The following is a 19,017-nucleotide window of genomic DNA, read 5'->3' as shown; positions in this document are numbered from 1 at the left end:
ATCCTGGTTGGGGTTCTGAGTTCAGTTTGATTGGGGTGAACCCCAAGAAAACTTTGTTTGAGAGGATTCCAGACCAGATTCTTGTGTGAGCTTGCCAGTACAGGGTCTGGCACAGATCATTGCCTGAATCAGCCTCTACATATGCCGGTGGTTGCAATTTCTAGGTCAGTTTTATTTCCAGCCCTGCCTTCTACACAAACCAATGGATTTTGGTGCCAAGCCCGATCCTGTCCACCACACGTTTGGCCCTCACACAACCCAGTGGGAGCTACAGCCTCTTCAGAGCAATCGGCAGTAACCCCCACCAAGCCAGAACCCTCTGACATGTTTCCCGTGCTTGCCAGTATGTGCAGCAGACTGGTCCAGTGTGTCCCGCATCCCATTCAGTTCTCACATGTCAATGGGCATTGAAGCCTAGTTCAACTCTGGTGCCATTTGGTGTGTAGGCCACATAAAACCAGGATTTGCTCCCCTCTGTGTCAGCCGTGGTCATGGCCAGTGCCCCAAGCATTGAGTCTAACCTGGTACTTCCAGCAGCTGCCATGCAGATGGAAGCTCCCTCCACCCAAGCCCCATGCCCCGCCCATTTTTGAGATGGAAATACTGCCAAGAAAGTGAATCCAAGATAAGCATTTGTGTCACTATATGACACTGGAAAAGGTTATTTTATTCATACAAGCACTCATTTGTTCAATTAAGAGAAAGGGAAGAGGCTCCCACATACTGATTCAGTGCACAAGGGCCCACAAGTGGCAGGCATGGCCTGGGTTGAATGTGGAACCGGACCTCCATCCAGTCAGTGGGGACCCAAGTACTTGAGCCAGCTCTGCTGCCTCCTAGGCAGATTTGTGGTGTAGTTTTCCTTTAGGCTCCTGAACATGACCACTGGGACACTCTGCTGCCACAGCAGCACCTCACAGGGCTCCAGGTCCATCTCTTCATCTTCACCCAGCTGGATCTCCTCAGGGTTGTCCTGCTGGGCTGTCTCGGCCAGCTCCTCACAGGCAGCATTGCTCCTCCCAAACAAGATCTTGCTCTGGGATCGCTGGGACTTGTCCCGCTTAGCCTGGGCTACCAGCTGCCTGGCCCTCTGTTCCAGCAGCCTCATGTCATCCACACCACTCTGCCCTGGGGCCAGGTCAGACATGGTGCCTGTAGCACTGCCCAACACCTTGAGCATGTGGAAGGCCATGAAGTTGATCTGTGTATTGTAGATGGCCTCCACACTGCGGTGGACCTGCAGCATCTTGTGGATCATGTCCTCATTGCCGTGACATGCCTCGAACTCCTTCCAAGTCTTCCAGAAGGCACTGGTCAACCTTGGGTCACAGATTTGCGAGCAGAAGCTGTAGATGGAGTGGGCCTGGTCAATCTCCCTGAGCTTGCACTCCATCTCCGTGAACTGCAGGCACATCTCCGGGACATGCTTGTCTGACAGCACCTTGATGGCCTTCTGGTAGATGCTGCAGGTACTCATGAACCTGTAGATCTCAGCCGCCCTCTTGATGTAGAGTTGGAGCATGTTGTGCAGGCTCAACAGCGAGGGTTGCGTGCTCATACATGGCCATGGCGTGCAAGGCCAGGCCCCACTCCTCCTCCAGCTGTGCATACAACAAGTAGAGTCTTGCAGTATTTGGAGGGCAGCCATCCAGCACCTGTTCAAAGAGGTCCCAGGTCTGCTCCAGCTTATTGCCCCCTTACCGAGTGATGAACTTGGCCAGGTAGGCGCTCCAAATATCGGACATGTTGGGCCACTCAAACAGTGAGATGCCACGCTCATAGGCCTTGAAGCTGTCCTCAAAGTACTTATGCTCCTCCAGGAACACGGCATAGTGGATAACCGTGAGGGGCATGGCGATTCTCAGGTCCAGAATGCTGTCATACACTGCCTTGGTGGACTGGAAGGTGCTCAGGCTCTCCTCCAGGTCGATGAGCATCGACCATAGCTTCAGGGACTAGTACACGCATCTCTGCAGGGTCTCTGAGCTGTTGAAGTAGTCAGCCGGGGGGGCAGGCAGTGCTGTGGCCTTCCTCAGCAGCCTCAGCACCGCCTTCTTGTTCTCGTGCACAGCTCCAGCTCCCCACACTGGTCCCGCCCACTGGCCAGGTTGTCCACCTGCTTGAAGTTCACCTTCATGGCCTTCTCCAGGATTACACGGGCATCGTCCAGCTACCCACTGTCTTCATAAAACTTGGCAAATGCAACCTACAACGTGTAGGCCTTGCCCATGGCCTAGAAGGGGTGCACTGTCTGCACGGCCTCCATGTATGTCTTGATGATCTCACCAGGATGGCCTTCATGCAGAGCCACGCATTTATGCCACTCTTATACTTTATGCATGTTCTGGTGGATCAGAATGCTGTTGGGTAGCAGGGGCTGCCAGTCGATGAGCTGTTCAAAGCGGGCCAGGGGCAGCTCCAGGTGCATGTCCTCATCCTCCTTCTCACACCCCAGTTCCGAGGCTGCCTCCATCTTGGCAGAGATCAAGCTCTCCTCAAACTGGGCGTAGCTGTCAAAAACCTGTGTGAAGTTTCTCACAGTCATCATGGTCTTGATGGCCTCCTCGTACACTTTCCAAGCCTTCTCAAAGTGGCCGCTGCGGCTGTAGTAGCCAGCAAGTACTAGAGCTTGAGCTTGCCCAGGTGGTTGGTGAAGCAGGTGAGGCCCCAGCGGATGATGGCTTCCATGTAGAGGGAATGCACCTTGTTAGGCTTCTGCAACATGAGGTCACACAGCTCGAACCACAGCTGGTACCTGGACTTGCCGGCCTTAGACACAAAGTGTTCATCATTGACCACGGTGGCCAGGCACTGTGCCTCCTCGTCCAGCCGATCACTGCCCTTGAGGTAGTCAATATATTCCTCAGCGTTCTCGGGTCTCACCTTGAAGAAGCACCTGTAGACTCACATGGCTGTCTCAGGCAGAGGGTGTGAGCCCAGGAAACACAGGTACAGGGGCCAGAGGCGGCAGTGCTGTGTGATGCACAGGGCCGGCAGGGTGTGTTTGAAGGTGTGGTGGGTGCGTGTGATGCAGCCCTGGTCCATCAGGAGCTGGCAGTAATCCAGCCACAGTGGGGGCATCTTGTGCATGAATACTAAGACCCTCTCGTGACAGTTGTTGACATCCTCATAGGCGGGGTCTGTCACACAGCGGTGCTTCACCTGGGCACTCCACTCCTTTAGGTAATGAGACCAGAGCTTGTAGCTGCCAGGCAGCACATTGAGCGCCGGCTCATACAGCTGGTTGAGCCTGGGTTTGGAGACCCCCAGTTTGAACTTGATGTAGCAGAGCCAGGATTTGATGCAGTACTTGTTTTGTGTGATCTCCTTTTCAAAGGGAAGATCCTCATCTGATGCGGATTTCCCCAGTTGCTGCATCTTGGGATTTTAAGTCTGCCAACAGGTCCCGAGGTCACTGGTCCTGATGCAATGGTATTCTTCTATTGAAGAACCACCAGAGAAAAGCTGGTGAAAATTGTCCTGTCTATTCAGCACAAGTTCAAAGTTTATAAAGGCTGATGGAAAGGGAGGGTAGGAGGGTGTTTTCAGGTAGTCCCTTCACCCAATAATGTCACTGTGATTGGCTAAAAGGCACACCTAATCCTCTTGAACAAACAATCCTGTCAGAGGTCACAATTCCTATCAGGGTTGGAAGTTACAGTTTACCTGCAGAAGCGCACACTCAGGTTGTTGGGCAGATGCAGGACGGCTCTGCAGGGCAGCATCGTGCTGGCTGCTTCTCCCTCCTCAGCCACCAGTCGCTGACCCTGGTGGCCTGGGTGGCCATGTACGGAGGCTGGACTAGACTGTACAGCGCACGCACTGCACAATGGGCTTCTGCTGCATGCTGAATTTGCCTGGGATGCCGCAGCACAGGAGACCATGCGGGCCTGAATTGTTCCGGGAACACCTACGGGAGTGGTTCTGTTGTGTCCAAAATGGCTTTTCAGGCAGTTTCCTGAGCTGGTGAAGACTGCTTTCGATAGGAATCAGTGAATGACCTTGATGGGGAGAGCTGTGTTTTTCAGATGGGAAAGGTGAGGGCTGGGGAGGGGAAGGCACAGGCAGAGGGCACGACACTTGTAGGGAGTCAGACCCGTGGGGAGTTGGTGCATCAGAGATGAACACGCTTTGCTTTCCCATTCAGAGGAGCCAAGTGCTGAGCCTGTTAACACAGCGCAGCAGAATGCACAGGAAGTCCAGGGACCTACAAGAAAGACAGGAAGAGACCTGACCATGATCCACCACCGCTGGTCACTCAGGGCCAATGGAGCCCAAAGAGCCACTGCCCCCTGGCCACAAGCCGCTCCAGACATGTGCTTGGCACCTAACTCAGCTAACCCCTCAATGCCCATGTGTCTTTCCGCAATGCCCCTTTGACATGGAACATGCCTGTTTTTTCCCTGGGCTGGGGCCTCTTGCAGAAGCAGCCCATCCCTGGTTTACAGGCTGCCCAGCACTGAGCGGCCCAGCCCCAGTTTTCCCACCATCAGTTGGCAAGCTAGATGCAAGAAGGAGCGCCCCCCTCCCAGGGGTCCAGCCTTCTCACATCACCAGAGAGGGGCAATGACTGCTGACCACATGTGAGCGTGGGCTGTCCATGGCAAGCTGCCCCCAGCACTGCAATTGCAGGGACATTCTAGCAGCTTCTGAGAGCTGTTTTTCCTCATGGTCCCCTGCCACAGCATTGCCACTGTGACCACAGTACTAGAAAAGTCTGTGGAGACTGCAGAGTCTCTAGGTGTGAGTGAGCAGGCCCCAAGAAAAAATTAAGAACTGTATGACTAGATGCTAAAGAATAGGGGAGGAGGGTTCCAGGACAAAACCTGACCTGTTTTATTTTTTGAGATAGTTAGATATAAAGAGAGAGACAGAGAGAGATCTTCTATGCTCTGGGTCACTCCCCAGAAGGCAACAGCCAGAGGTGAGCAGGGCTATGGCCAGATCTCACACGTGGGTGCTGAGGACCAGCGACTTGGACCATCCTTTGCTGCCCCAAGCACATTAATAAAGAGCTGGACTGGAAGTGGAGCAGCGAGGACTAGAACTGGTGCCCACACAGGATGCCATTGTCATCAAGTGCTGCCCACACCTTGATCCCCTGAAGCCAGTTGTCGTCATTCCCACTAATCCCCTGGCACAGCTGGCAGTGGGGAGCAAGAGTGAGAAGGAAGCACAGCATCCCTGTGGTCTCAACATGCGGGCCCAGCTTCCCCGGAAGTCGAGATGCCCAGCTCCAGCCCTGGCACGACAGGCATTTTGTGAACTTCAACTCAAGTAGCACCTTCCCCCTGCAAGTTCCAACTGAGATGCTGACTTGATGGCTCAGAATTGCTAGCTAGATCTTCCACTGAAAATTAAGGTCACTGGGAACAAAAATAATTCTACTTGATTAATGATCATTTTTAAACAGGGAGCAAGAACTTTAAAAAAAAAAACTGTTACTGGCAAATTGAATTAAAAGAATATCATTAAAATGTCCATATTACTGAAAGTAATTTAGTTTCAGTGTGATTTCAATCAAATTACCAAAGCTATCCTCCTCAGATCTAGAAAACATGATACTCAAGTTCCATGGAAACACAAATAACACAGAATAGCTAAAGAAATCTTCAACAACAAAAAGCAAGCTGAGGTGTCCCAGTACAGAGTTCAGACGTGCTCAGAGTCATCACAATCCAAACAGCCTGGCACCGGACAAAGCAGCCACATGGACAGTGGGACAGAAAAGAAATCCCGGAAACCAGGTCACACATCTACAACCAACACTTGACAAATGAAGTCAAACCCCGGGGGGAAGGACAGTATCTTCTACCAATGGTGCTGAAAAACTGGATCTACACGTGCACAAGAGTGAAACGAGCCTCCTCCTGACAGCTTACACAACTAATGCAAGCGGATGAAGGATCCACACCCTGACACCATCAAATCATTGGAAGAAAACAATGAGGAAACACCCCGAGACACAGACACAGGCAAGACCCTCAGATGCACAGGCAGGAAAAGCAAGATGGCAATGGAATCGTGGTGAGCTAGGAAATATCTGCACTGCAAAGGGAACAGAACCACCGTGAGGCAGCCACCAGCACAGGAGGAAATGCGTGCAAACTCTGCAGCCGACAGAGAACTAACATCTAGGACCTATGAAGAGCTCCAGAAAGTCAGCAGCTGTCCAGGAGTACGTGGGCAGTGAGCATGCTGGTCCGCGGGCCCATGGAGCACTTCTCCGAGAGGGCTGTGTAATTATATGAACGATCAGTGAAGTTGTTTTAGCAGGCGCCAAACCTGGCCTATTCCAAGGGCTTACCAAGGTCTATTTGGGCCTTTCCATGTCCTTTCCTTAATGTTTCCTACTGCTGTCTAATCAAAAACAAATAACTCGAGAGAGAGAGGGGAGGAGGAAAGAAGGGAGGAAAGGACCCAGCACATTAGCCTAGTGGCTAAAGTCCTCACTTGTATCTGCTCCACTTCCCTTCCAGCTCCCTGCTTGTAGCCTGAGCAAGCAGTGCATGACAACCCAAAGCCCTGGGACTCTGCACCACACGGGAGACCCAGAAGAGGCTCCTGGCTCCTAGGTTCTAATCAGCTCAACTCTGGCCGTTGCGGCAACTTGGGGAGTGAATCAGCAGATGGAAGATCTTTCTTTGTCTCTCCCTCACTCTGCAAATCTGACTGTCCAATAAAAATAAATTAAGAAAAAAACAGAAAGGAAGGAGGAGGGGATTGAGAGAGAATGACAGACAGGTGGCAGAGAGGGGAAGCAGGGAGGGAAGAGGAAGGAGATACTTAGGTGGGCAAGGATCGGGTTTTCAGGGGGAAATGGGGATTGGAGCAGTGGCTCTGGCCTCCCTGGAGTGCGCTGCAGCACCTCCTCTGGGATGGCCTTGCTGCATGCTCTTTAGGGTCACACTGGCCTTCCATCCCTACTCCATGGGCTGACCCAAAAGTGAGGATCCCACAAAGGGGTCTTAACCTCTGATGCCCTAGGACATGTGGGGGGGACGACAGTGAGACAGGGCTGCTCCCTGCCTGGCTGAACAGGTCCACAAACCAACACTGGGCAGCAGGCAGTCCTGACTCCCTGCTAGGACTTTTTCTAAACACACCATCTAAATCCCAGAAATGCTTGAGTCATGTCAGTTGTCTTTCTCTTTCTCCACATGAGTGATTTGTCAACACTCTCAATCTGCTCTAGTTAGGCCCATCAGAGCCTGGGTACAATAAGCACAAACCACCATAAACAGGCTCCATGGAAAAAACCCCTCTCTGCACCAAAGTAAGCACACACGCCTCCCTGCACCCCTGTCAGGGCTCACAGCACACACCCCTCCCCGCACCCCTGTCAGAGCTCACAGCACACACCCCTCCCCGCACCCCTGTCAGGGCTCACAGCACACACCCCTCCCTGTACCCCTGTCAGGGCTCACAGCACACAACCCTCCCCGCACCCCTGTCAGAGCTCACAGCACACACCCCTCCTCGTACCCCTGTCAGGGCTCACAGCACACACCCCTCCCTGTACCCCTGTCAGGGTTCACAGTACACATCCCTCCCTGCACCCCTGTCAGAGCTCACAGCACACACCCCTCCCTGTACCCCTGTCAGAGCTCACAGCACACACCCCTCCCTGTGCCTGTCAGGGCTCATAGCACACACCCCTCCCTGCACCCCTGTCAGGGCTCACAGCACACACCCCTCCCTGTGCCCGTCAGGGCTCATAGCACACAACCCTCTCTGCACCCCTGTCAGGGCTCACAGCACACAACCCTCCCTGCAACCCGTCAGGGCTCACAGCACACAACCCTCCCTGCACCCCTGTCAGAGCTCACAGCACACACCCCTCCCTGTACCCCTGTCAGGGCTCACAGCACACACCCCTCCCTGTGCCTGTCAGGGCTCATAGCACACAACCCTCCCTGCACCCCTGTCAGGGCTCACAGCACACACCCCTCCCTGTGCCCGTCAGGGCTCATAGCACACAACCCTCCCTGCACCCCTGTCAGGGCTCACAGCACACAACCCTCCCTGCAACCCGTCAGGGCTCACAGCACACAGCCCTCTGAAGTGCCTCTTCTGGACCCTGAGAGCAAGTTGAGCAGGCTGAGAAGCTTATTCCAGGGCTCCAGGTGGAACAGGGAAAACCAGAGTGTTGACCATGGGCTGCCAGGCCTGGGCTTTTGTCATCCCAACAAAATGGCCCATCTCTGACACAGGCTGGCATGTTGGGAGCTGCCCGGGTCTGTCAATTCTGGACTCAAGCATGGTCACCCACTCAGACAGCCATGCCCTGAGCACTGCCCTAAAGGCCTGGGACCATCTCCCTGCTGCCTTGTGCCCCCACTCCCTGGGCCCGCTCAACACCTGCCTCAGACTCTCCTGCAGAAGTAAGAACAGATGCCTTCTTCAGTTGGGCACCCCCCACTCTGAGGGTGAGGGGCTAGCCCAAGGTGAAGTCAGAGAAGCCCATGTCTCCAGGCATCAGGTCCAGGCCCTGGTCTTCCAGTGTGTCCTCTTCCACTCCTTTCCCAGCAGGGGGCGTCAGGCCATCACCTTCCCGAGATCCCTCCTTCCAGGTCAGGCCCCAGGGCTCCCAGCTGGGCTGGCTGAGGCAGGATGTGAATCCCCTAAGGGTTCAGGCTCAGAGCCTCCTGGCAGCGGACACCTCCACAGGACTGGGAGGGCATGCAGGGAACCCCTTGTTGTTGCTAAGGATCCGCTGCCCAGAAAGGGATCAGGGAGGCCCCATGTGTCAAAGCATCATGAAATCCAGGAAGTTAAATAAAACCTTGACTAATGCAGCTGGGGGAGGAGTAATACATGACTGTAGGAATAGTTCAGCCCTACCCTTGCCAGAGGTGTGACTGCAGCCCCCTCCCACAACTGGCCTCCAGCCATAAATATCCACCTGATGCTGAGAGGACCCGCAGCAAGTCCTGCAGGCCCTACCTGGAGGCAGGCAGGGAAAAAAAAGACACATAGGAAAATGGTTGCAGGCAGCTTGGACCCAGCATGCTAAGCAGGACCACCTCAAGCCACCAGAACCCACACCTGCTCTCCTCACTGTCACAGCCCCGGGCCACCGCTTGGTGCTCACAAGAGAGAAGAGACACGCAGCCCCCAGATGCCAGCCTGTACTTCATAGCTGCTCTCCTCACTCTGCCACAGCTTACAGCCCTGGGTTGCCCAATTGGTGCCCCCAGACCCCACCTGCACAGACCCACTCTGTCACACTCTACCTTCAGTAAACTCTGCTTCCACTGAGCCAGCTCTGATGGACTTCTGTCTCACTAAGGTCCAGGACTCTCCTGAGGCAGCGGGTCACACATCCTGGCTGGCCCATACCTACTGGCCATGTGACCTCAGGAAGCCATGGTGCTGGGGGTGGGGGCTGCTCCTGTGATTGCTGGTATAGCTGGGACTCATCTGCTATCCCCCACCACCATCATACTCACTCGTCATGTTAGCGACAGTGCCAGGCCAACAGTTCAGGCGCAGCTCATTTCTGGAGCTGGCCTCTGTTGTGCCGGCCACGACGACAGGGTTTCTGGATGGATTCAGTACCCCTGGGGCAGCCAGCAGGTCCTGGACCGCAGGTGGGCAGGGCCCGGACCTTGGAGCAGCCGCAGGTCCTGGACCGCGGGCAGGCGGGGTCAGACCGTGGAGCGGTCTACAGATCGGCCTCGGCCTGGGGCAGGTGGGCTTAGGCGGGGCTCCCTTGACCACAACGGCCAGATATGCCACAGGCGGGCAGCGAACAGGCGGAGGTGGGGCTGTCAGCTCTCTCGGTGGTAGTTGGTCACAACCTAGAACAGTGTTACAGCTCGGCGGCTCCGGCCAATGGCAGGCCGGTCAGCGTACAGATCTGCAGGCGCCTCCTCTTCGGACCGGCGTTACAGCTCCACAGTCAGGGGCGACCTAGGGCCGTCCCCGCCACTGCTGTGGTCAAGGTCACGTTCCGCTGCTGCTTCCCTCCTTCGAGGTCGCTGGAATCGCCGTTCGGAGCCCCTTTCGCTGCTACCACCTCCGCTGCCGCCACCCCCTGGGTGCCACAGCCGCCCGCCGCGGACGCAGTCAGCACCGCGGTGCCCCGGCTGCTGCTGCAGTTGCCGCTGGCATCGTTGTCGCCACCGCCGCTCTTTCCCAAAGAATCACCAGGAGCCAGGAGTCGTCAGGAGCGTTCATTTGACCATGGCCGGGTCTCCCAGGAACAAGACCCAAGCCTCCAAATCTTAGGGTACTTATACAGAAATCAGCCAATCAGAGGGTTATTTTTTAGTATCCTTCATTTGTATAAGGGACCTTCACACTATTGGTTAGTTCAAGGGGAGGTGGGGGCTTCCTATCGAGGTGATGGGACGAGTGTCACGTAGGCAGGTGGACCCCCGCAGAGTACCTGGGCAATTGCCCCTAAACCGTCAGGCCTGGGGTCACATGGCCTTTCAGCTGAACAGAGGCAGGAATACAGCACCGAGCAGGGGCAAATTATTGCAGGGGCAAATTATTTAGATTTTTAACCGTTCCTCAGCCTCCATTTTGATCCATCCTGCTGACATTGCCAGAGCAATCGCACACTTCAGAGCGGGTTTCCTGGATGAGCCTGGGTCCCGGAGCCCGGGAAGAGACTGTCACCGCTTTGTGGAGGACAACACAACAGAGTTCCTGCTCACAGATACGCCTGTGCCTGCAGGGATCTGCCCCACACCGATGGCCTGCGTGGGGTGAGGGGCTCGCTGACTTGGTCCCTGAGGGTAGTCAGTAGACCAGCAAAGTGGGCTGGGGTGTAGGAGAGACTGTTGCAGTGAGGAGGTTCAGGAAATTATGATCTCATGGCCTAGTTCAAAGGGCCTGGACTGGGGCAAGCAGGGACGGGGCAAAGGTGATTAAGTGTTCACAGAGAGCAAAGTAGAGTGGAAGTCAGGAAGATGCAACTTCTCTGCAGATCCCTTTGCTCAGTGAGCATCCGGCCAGGCCACCCAGGCTGTAGCCGCTGGCGGAGCACAGCAGGGGGGCCAGAGCAGCACCTCCAGGCCCCAGCTGCCTGACCCCTTGACAGGCACCAGTGCTTGCCCTGGCCCAGGCCCCAGGCAGAGCGGCAGAAGCACTTCCTCTGTGCTGAGCTGCCCATCTCACCATCCTGCTCTGGACGCTCCAGCCTGCCAGGCGTGCACTCCAAGCTTGTTCCCCTTGCAGGACGGTGGCTGAGGTGCTTGGCAGGTTATCTGCTGTGCACTTTATGCCAGCTCCCAAGCCCTCATTACCAAAGCAGAGCTCTAAACTGAGACGGGGGCCGGACTATAAGTCGCAGTCTGGGCCCTAGACAGGCCTGGCAGTTACAGGCTTTCCTGGTGCGAATCAGGGGGCACTCACTGAGTCCCTTCCACTGACTGGCACGTAGTGAGGAGCCACGAAAGGCTCGTTCACAGAGCTGTCCCTCTATGTGGGCCTTGGTGCTGATGGGACAAACATTATAAACGGACACAGACCTGACTTTGGAAATCTGCAGCCAGGACTTGGGCCCCTCCCAGTGTGCTGGACAGGGATAAACCCTCCTGGCAATCCCTCCAGATATAACACCTGCAGGGAACTCTGCTCACACCACAGGGTTCTGCTCACACCCACAGAGGCTCAACTCACACCATAGGAGGCTGTGCTCACACAGGGTCTCTACTCACACAGTGGCTCTGGTCTTACCACAGGAGGCTCTGCTCACACCACAGGGAGTTCTGGTCTCAGCACAGGGGCTCAACTCACACCACAGGGGCTCTGCTCACACCATAGTGGTTCTGCTCATACCCACAGGGATTCTGTTCATACCCACAGGGGCTCTGGTCTCACCACAGGGGCTCTGCTCACACCACAGTGGTTCTGCTCATACCCACAGGGGCTCTGTTCATATCACAGGGGCTCTGGTCTCACACAGGGGCTCTTTTTCATCTCTTTTCCAGCTCTCCAGCTCCCCTTCCAATGGCCTTGCAGGACACCTCAAGGGGTCAACAGTAAGATAGGCACCAAGTCTCCTCTTCAAAGTGTCTTAGCAGGGTTCTGTCACCTCCCCCACACAAACCCATGATGTGTTTCTCTGTGGTGCCCACATCACGGCTCAATATAGAGTGGAAGCTCCTGGCAAAAGCAAATGCATGGACAGTTATTCCAGAGTCCTAAGAGGAGCAAAGGGACACAAAACAGGTAGGATGACAGAGGGATGGGGCAGGGTACTACTAGGCGTGCAGGGAGGTAGCTCCAAATGCTGAGCTGCCCCAAGTACAGCTGGGGAAGACTCTGTGGGTCTACTCAACCTGCCCTGCATAAGCAGAGTGAGGAGTGCGGAGTATGCATTCACCCCCCATTACCCTGGGGGAGGGAGACAGGAAGGAGGAGGGGGAGAGGGGAGGGAAGGGCTTAGGAAAAAGGGAGGGGAAGGGAGGAGGAAGAGGGGAGGAGGGGGAGGAGAGGGAGAGGGAGGAGGGAGAAGAGAAGGAGAAGGAGGGAGAGGGGAGGGAAGGAATGGACATGACAAAGGAAACAAGAGAGAAGAGGAAGGGAGGGAGGGAGGAGAGAAAAGGGGCTCTTGATGTAGGGCGGGGGCATAGCACAGGTTCACTGTGCACTTGGGCTCCCCTCTGCTGGGAGTCCTTCCCATGACACCACAAGGGCTTCCCAGGAAAGTCTAGGCACCTGCTCCCCGCATACCATGTGCTGGGCCACTCACCCCCAGCACCAGCCAGAGCAATCAGCTCTTGTACTGACACTCTGGAAAGATCCAGTGTTATCCCCAGTCCTCTGGAGGGCACCAGTCCCAAGGCAACAATAATCAGGCAAGTCCGAGTTGCCATCCCAGAGGAAGCTGGCCATGACCACCAGCCTCCCCTTTCTTTTGTGAAGGCAGGAAGGGCAGCAGGTTATTCCAGCAGCCGGTTCCTGGCTGCTCTGCAGGGACAGACCTGGAGGAGACACTCACAGTGTGTCAGTCCCCACTGCAATGGGAGAAGTCCCAGTTCCAGGGATATGGCCCAGGTTTGTCTTCTGCTCAGCAATACCAGTGAGGTTGCCACCACCAGGGCCTGGCCAATTCCCTTGAAACACTTCCATGGCTATTGTGGGCTGTCCATCTCTCTGTGTGTACTCTGTGTGCAGGTATGTATGTATGTGCGTGCCTGTGTGTGCAGGTGTATGCATGTGCATGTGTGTGTTAGGGTGTGTGCATATGTGTGCATTCTGTGCACATCTGTGTGTGCATGCTCTGTGTGCCTGTATGTGTGCTCTTTGTGCCTTGTGTGCAGGTGTGTGCATGGATGTATGTGTGCCTGTGTCTGTGTATGTGAGGGTGTGTGCCTGCATGTGCATGCTCTGTGTGCCTGTGTGTACATGTTCTGTGTACCTGTGTGTACATGCTCTGTGTGACTGTGTGTGCATGCTCTGTGTTCCTGCGTGTGTAGGTGTATGTTTGCATGTGCATGTGCAGTTGTATGTGGATTCTGTGTGCCCGTGCTGAGATTGCCATCTGATCTGCCAACCAACCTTCAGAGCCCAGCTCTGAGTTTGGGACTTTTTGGGGGGAGCTGGGTTCACCTGTTCCCTCTTTGTCTGCAGAAGGAGCAGCTGGGGATGGGCAGGCTCCATCATGGTTTGTCTCAGTCTCCCCTCGCATTCATTCTCTTTGACCCAGCTGCTGGCCACGCTCCTGCCCACCAGTGGAGCCACATGTTCACTCCTAGGGACAGACACTGCTTCCTTGAAAGTACTGAGGCTCTGTCTGTGACTAAGTTGGTATAATGGTGATTACAATTTCAATTGGATTTATTACTGAATATTTATGAGAGTTACATTAATTTTCTTCCATTTTAACAGAGACGATAGAAATTAGCATTTCCAGGCTGGCACTGTGGCAAAGTGAATAAAGCCTCTGACTGTTTTGGTAGCATCCCATACTGGTGAGGTTGGTGTCCCACTTGCTCCACTTTCCATCCAGCTATCTGCTAATGAGCCTGGGGTAGCAGCAGAAGATGGACAAAGTGCTTGGGGTCCCAACATCTGCTTGGGAGACCCAAATGATGCTTCTGTCTGCTGGCTTTGGCCTGACCCAGTGCTGACCATTGTGACTATTTAGGGAGTGGACAAGTAGATGAAAGACCTCTTTGTATCTGTTTCTCCCTTTCTCTGATTTTCAGATAAAACAGATACGTATTGAAACAAAATAAGCCACATTTCTGTGGACTGGTCACTTGATGCCCAAACAGCTTGTGCACTGCTGCCAATCTGTCTGCCCACACGCTTTTCCTTTTAATGCTGTGAGGACTTGCTGGCGGTCTCATCTTAGTTCCAGAGGTCAGCATGGTGTTGCCGCAGGGGCACTGATTCTAGTGGCCAGCTGCAGGCTCTTCAAATGCTAGGGAGCCCTCACCAAAGGTCGCCTGGCCAGCTGCAGGCTCCATGGATCCCCGAGAGTCCTCACCAAGGGGTGAGCATGATCCCACCAGGGGATCCCCCTTGGAGAATATCCTAATGCAGATGGCACATGATGGTGGTAGCAAGGAGCTCTTGAGCCTGCTTTGATGGGGGAGCCAGAGGTGGGACCATAGCAGGGAGTGCAAGTGTGGTGGGCTCTGGCAGTCACCACCCCAGGAAGCCCTTAGCCTAGAGCAGCTTGTCTCTGCCATCTGTCCCTTACACCTTTCCTGTTGTGGCTATTCCATGTGCAATCACAAGGTGGTGGTGGGGTGGGGGAGGTAAGGCCTAGGGATCATCCACAGCAGCAGTAGTGGTCCCATGTATAGGGGCAAGGTCTTTCTGGAAGCCAGTGGCTAGGGCATGCAGCCCACAGCAGGTGGCAGACTCAAGGCAAAACCGAGGCCCAGCCCAAGGTGGACAGGCACCAAGCACTATGAGGGAATACTGAAAACAGTTTTGAAGGGAGCTCAGGGGGTATGCAGCCAGCGTGGGTAGGAGTGGGTCTTGCTGGGGACACAGCTGACCCTGCACCCTCCATGGGCCTGCTCCATGCACCATGGCTGCGTGCTCTGCTATTGCCCACCAGGACCCAGCATCCCCCACAGCCCTCTTGGGTGAATTCTCCTGGGTGGCCCCCTCCTGGGTGAGTTGGCCTAGGTGGCCCCTCCTTTGTGGCCCTCCTGGGTGGTGGCCTCTCCTGGGTGGTCTGCTGGGTAGGCCTTTCTGGGTGAGTCCTCCTAGGTGGTCCATCCTGGGTGGCCTTACATGGTAGGCCCTCCTACATGTCCCTCCTGGGTGGGTCCTCTTGTGTGGCCCCTCCTGGTTGAGTCCTCCTGGGTGGCCCCTCCTGGGTAGTCCCTCCCTGGGTAGCCCTGCTAGGTAGGCCGTCCTAGGTGGCCCGCATAGGTGGCCCTCCTGGGTGTGTCCTCCTGGATGGCCCGTTCTGTTTAGCCCTCCTGGGTGAGTCCTCATGGTTGGCCCTCCTGGGTGAGTCCTCCTCAGTAGTTCCTCCTGGGTGGCCTTCCTGGGTAGGTTCTGCGGCCCTGCCTTGCTCAGGTCCTATGGGTGGGATTCATCTGTGTCAACATTGTGTCCACAGTTGACGCCAGGACCCTGCTCCAGTTCCTTCTTTCTGGGCCCTTGAGTTGGGTCATCATGGCATATACATCCAACTTCACCACAATGAGTAATTGGGAGGATTTATTCTGACTTAGGAGAACGGTTCTGGGCAAGGCCATTACAGACTTCAGTGTCAAATGTGTAAGGTGTTCTGTCACCAGAAACAGGCCCTTTCCTGTGCACCAACAGGCATTCAGGACAGTCACAACATACCTAACATTGTTCTGATTCTGCCTCCATTTAGGCAGCTACTTGACTTGCATTTGTCATTTTGTGTCCATTGTGAGGGTGGCCTAAGGGCCAGTTCCCCATGAGCCATAGGGCAGCTACACTGGGTGCCCAGGGAGCTTGCCAACACCACAGACAAGTCCTACTGCTGAGCTTCTGAAAGCAGCATCCCCCAGGAGCAGCCCTGCCAGGCACCCCCCATCCCAGCCATCCCACCAGCAGTTGCGTTTACACCAGAGACCATTTGCTGGAGGGCTCCTCTGCCGACTGGGGCATCCTGACACCAAGGCATACACCATGCCATCCACTCCTCTTGCACATCCTTCAGAAATCCACACATAGCCAAGGGACACTCACTAACAGAGCCACGAGGCATGCACATCCTTCAGAATGCGGCTTCTGGAACAGCCTTAGTGGCTGAATCCTCACTTAGCATGTACCAGGATCCCATATGGCTGCCAGTTCATATCCTGGCTGTTCCACTTCCCTTCCAGCCCCCTGCTTGTGGCCTGGGAAAGCAGTGGAGGAAGGTCCAAAGCCTTGGGACCCTGCACCAGTGTGGGAGACCCAGAAGCTCCTGGCAACGGATTGGCTCAGCTCTGGCCATTGTGACCATTTGGGGAGTGAACCAGCAGGCCGAAGATCTTTTCTCTTTACATCTTCTCTGTAAATCTGACTTTACAATAAAAATTTTACAAAAAAAAAGTGGCTGCTGCTGCAGAGTTCCTTAAACCACACAACCATTTTGGATGCTGAAATTTCATCTGTCAGTGAGCAACGCACCCTGCGACACAACTTGGTGGTTCTCCTGTTCTGGGGAAAGGCCTGGACATCAAGGGAGATGCATGGCTTGGTGCTGGACCTCGCGCCACGCAGAGCAGTCACCCCCAAGGCTCCCCTCCTGGGTCTCCAGGAAGCCCCTCACTTCCTGCAAAAGATCAGAGCTGGGTTCCTCCCCCAGGATTCCTGTTTGGAGACCTTGTGCTCAGGGTGCACGGTGGCAGCACAGCGCAGCAGAGGCACCCAGTGTCCTCTTAGGGGATTGAGGACTTTTCCTGTGACCTTGGTTACGGAGACAGGGCGAGGCTGGTCTGGCCCCTCCAGCGTTCTGCCTGTCACATGACTACCCCCTCACGCAGGCTGTGACTGTGATGTCACCCACCTCACCAGAGGACACACAGATGGGGTCTCTAGTCCTGGACACCACCCAGCACGAGATTTTGTCATAGCCACAGAAGGTGGACTATCATACTCTGATGTGTTCAACTGATGGATGAGAGGAATGCGTGTTAATGACACTCCTGCCACCCGCCATAAGACCTGTGATGTATCCCTAAGCGTCACGGGTCTATTTTGCTTTCACACCATAAGTATGATTCCCATCTGATCACATCTGCTGTGTGGTGAAGGAAACCTCTCCCTTCCCTGTCCCCATCCCTCCTGCCTACAAGGTGCAGCCATGCATACCTGGTCTGGGTAGTAACTTTCCACTCTTCACACAAAAAACGCCCTGGGCCCTTGCACCTGCTCTATCTCCTCAGACTCCAGGACCCAGAGTCCCAGGCCTGGGCTATGCTCACATACCTCAGGTTAGGCCAGCCGACCACCAGCTGCGCCATGGAGCCATCTCTGCTGCCAGACCACAGGTCTCTGGCTGTCTCCTCTCTCACTCCATGCTCCTGCAGAGCCTGTGGAGGGACAGGAGAGGAATGAGAAGCCAGGAGGAGCCGACTGGACGAAGGTGGTCTTAGGATCAGGGGCCGGCACAGAGTGTCTTCCACATCACTTACATGGAAGGATGCCCTGACATGTGAGCCCTGAGGCCAGCTCCACCTAAAGAGACCCGAGAAGAGGAGTGTGCCATCCCAGCAGCACCCAGAGGGGACACTGCTGGCCAACCAGAAGCCACTGGAACCAAGACAGCCCCAAAGACCATTTTCAGATGACAGCAGGCCAAGCACGCCGAATGTCAGGAGCCCTGGGGCCACTTCCCTCCTTCTCTCAGCAGCTGTGGCTGCCTCATTCCCCACGCACCCATGGAGACAAGCTTCAGAGGCCATTTCTCACTTGGCTCTTGGAGTCCCATTGGTGGTGGGCAAGAGTGTGGAGGGGCTGGATATGTGTGTGATGGAATTCTGCTACTCTGTTTAGGAGAGAGCTGGGTGGGCAACTCCCTTCAGGGACCCAGCCCTCTGTAACTGCCATCCCTTATGGACAATCAAAGAGACTACTGAGCCAAGGAAGTACCTTTTAGGTGGCTTTTCCAGTCAATGGTAAAATTAGCAAAACTAAAAACAAACAAACAAACAAACAAAAACAGGGAGTGCAAGCTAGCTCATTAGCTCGGTAATTGGCTCCCGGCTCTCCCCAGAGAGGCTTGTGCAGCCACGTGCTGATCAGTGAACAGACCATGGCGAGTTCTTCTGGCTTTCCCAGGAAGCAACATCCTGTTTTCCACACCAGCCGGCCCACACTGCCGGGCAGTGTGCCCATCCTGTGATCACTCACATCTGTCCCTACATTCTTCCACCCTGTCATCCTCTTCTCCATGCCTGGACGGTCAGCAGCACCTGGGACATGGCCGTCAGCAGAGACTGTGCTCATTACAGAGGTTTTCTTATCGCATATTTCCACAATTCCTGAAAGAGGCACAGAGCTGCTTCCCTGGACTGGCCTCATTTCCTGGCAGCTCGGCCCAGTTTCTCTCCTGTTTGGCACTCAGGTGGCATCACAGCTACGTGGGCAGAGCTGGACAGCACTGTCCACAATTTTTCCACACCTGCCTGGATTTCTCTCCAGACATGTTGCAATTTGGGGAATAAGTGTCTAGTCCAAGGGTCTTGGGGTACTGTGGCATCTCTGAATTTGTATTCTAACTTTGGGACTGACTGATGGAATGTTCTTAGTGAGACCTGTACTTCTGGGTGCCAGGACAAAGTTGATATCTCTCTGGGTGCCCAGCCATCCAGGAGAGCAGCAGGAGGTGGTCTGAGCCTGCAGGAGGGCAGAGGAAAGTGATCTGAGCCTGTGGGAGGGCAGCAGGAGGTGGTCCAAGGACTGTTGGAGGGCAGCAGGAGATGGTTTAAGCCTGCAGGAGGGCAGCAGGAGGTGGTCTGAGCCTGTGGGAGGACAGTGGGAGGTGGTCCAAGGACTGCAGGAGGGCAGTGGGAGATGGGCTGAGCCTGTGGGAGGACAGCAGGACGTGGTCCCAGTGCTATGGGC

General features: G+C 55.0%; 1 pseudogene; it reads right to left on the bottom strand.

Moving 5' to 3' along the window:
- Window positions 1-796: 796 nt before the first annotated feature.
- Window positions 797-3,378, bottom strand: LOC101518757 (pre-mRNA-splicing factor SYF1-like; annotated as a pseudogene).
- Between the last annotated feature and the right edge of the window lie 15,639 nt (window positions 3,379-19,017).

Source organism: Ochotona princeps, chromosome 2 (assembly GCF_030435755.1).
Source record: "Ochotona princeps isolate mOchPri1 chromosome 2, mOchPri1.hap1, whole genome shotgun sequence".
Lineage (NCBI taxonomy): Eukaryota > Metazoa > Chordata > Mammalia > Lagomorpha > Ochotonidae > Ochotona > Ochotona princeps.
The sequence above is the reverse complement of the archived record's forward strand: the minus strand, read 5'-3'. Positions and strand labels throughout refer to the sequence as shown.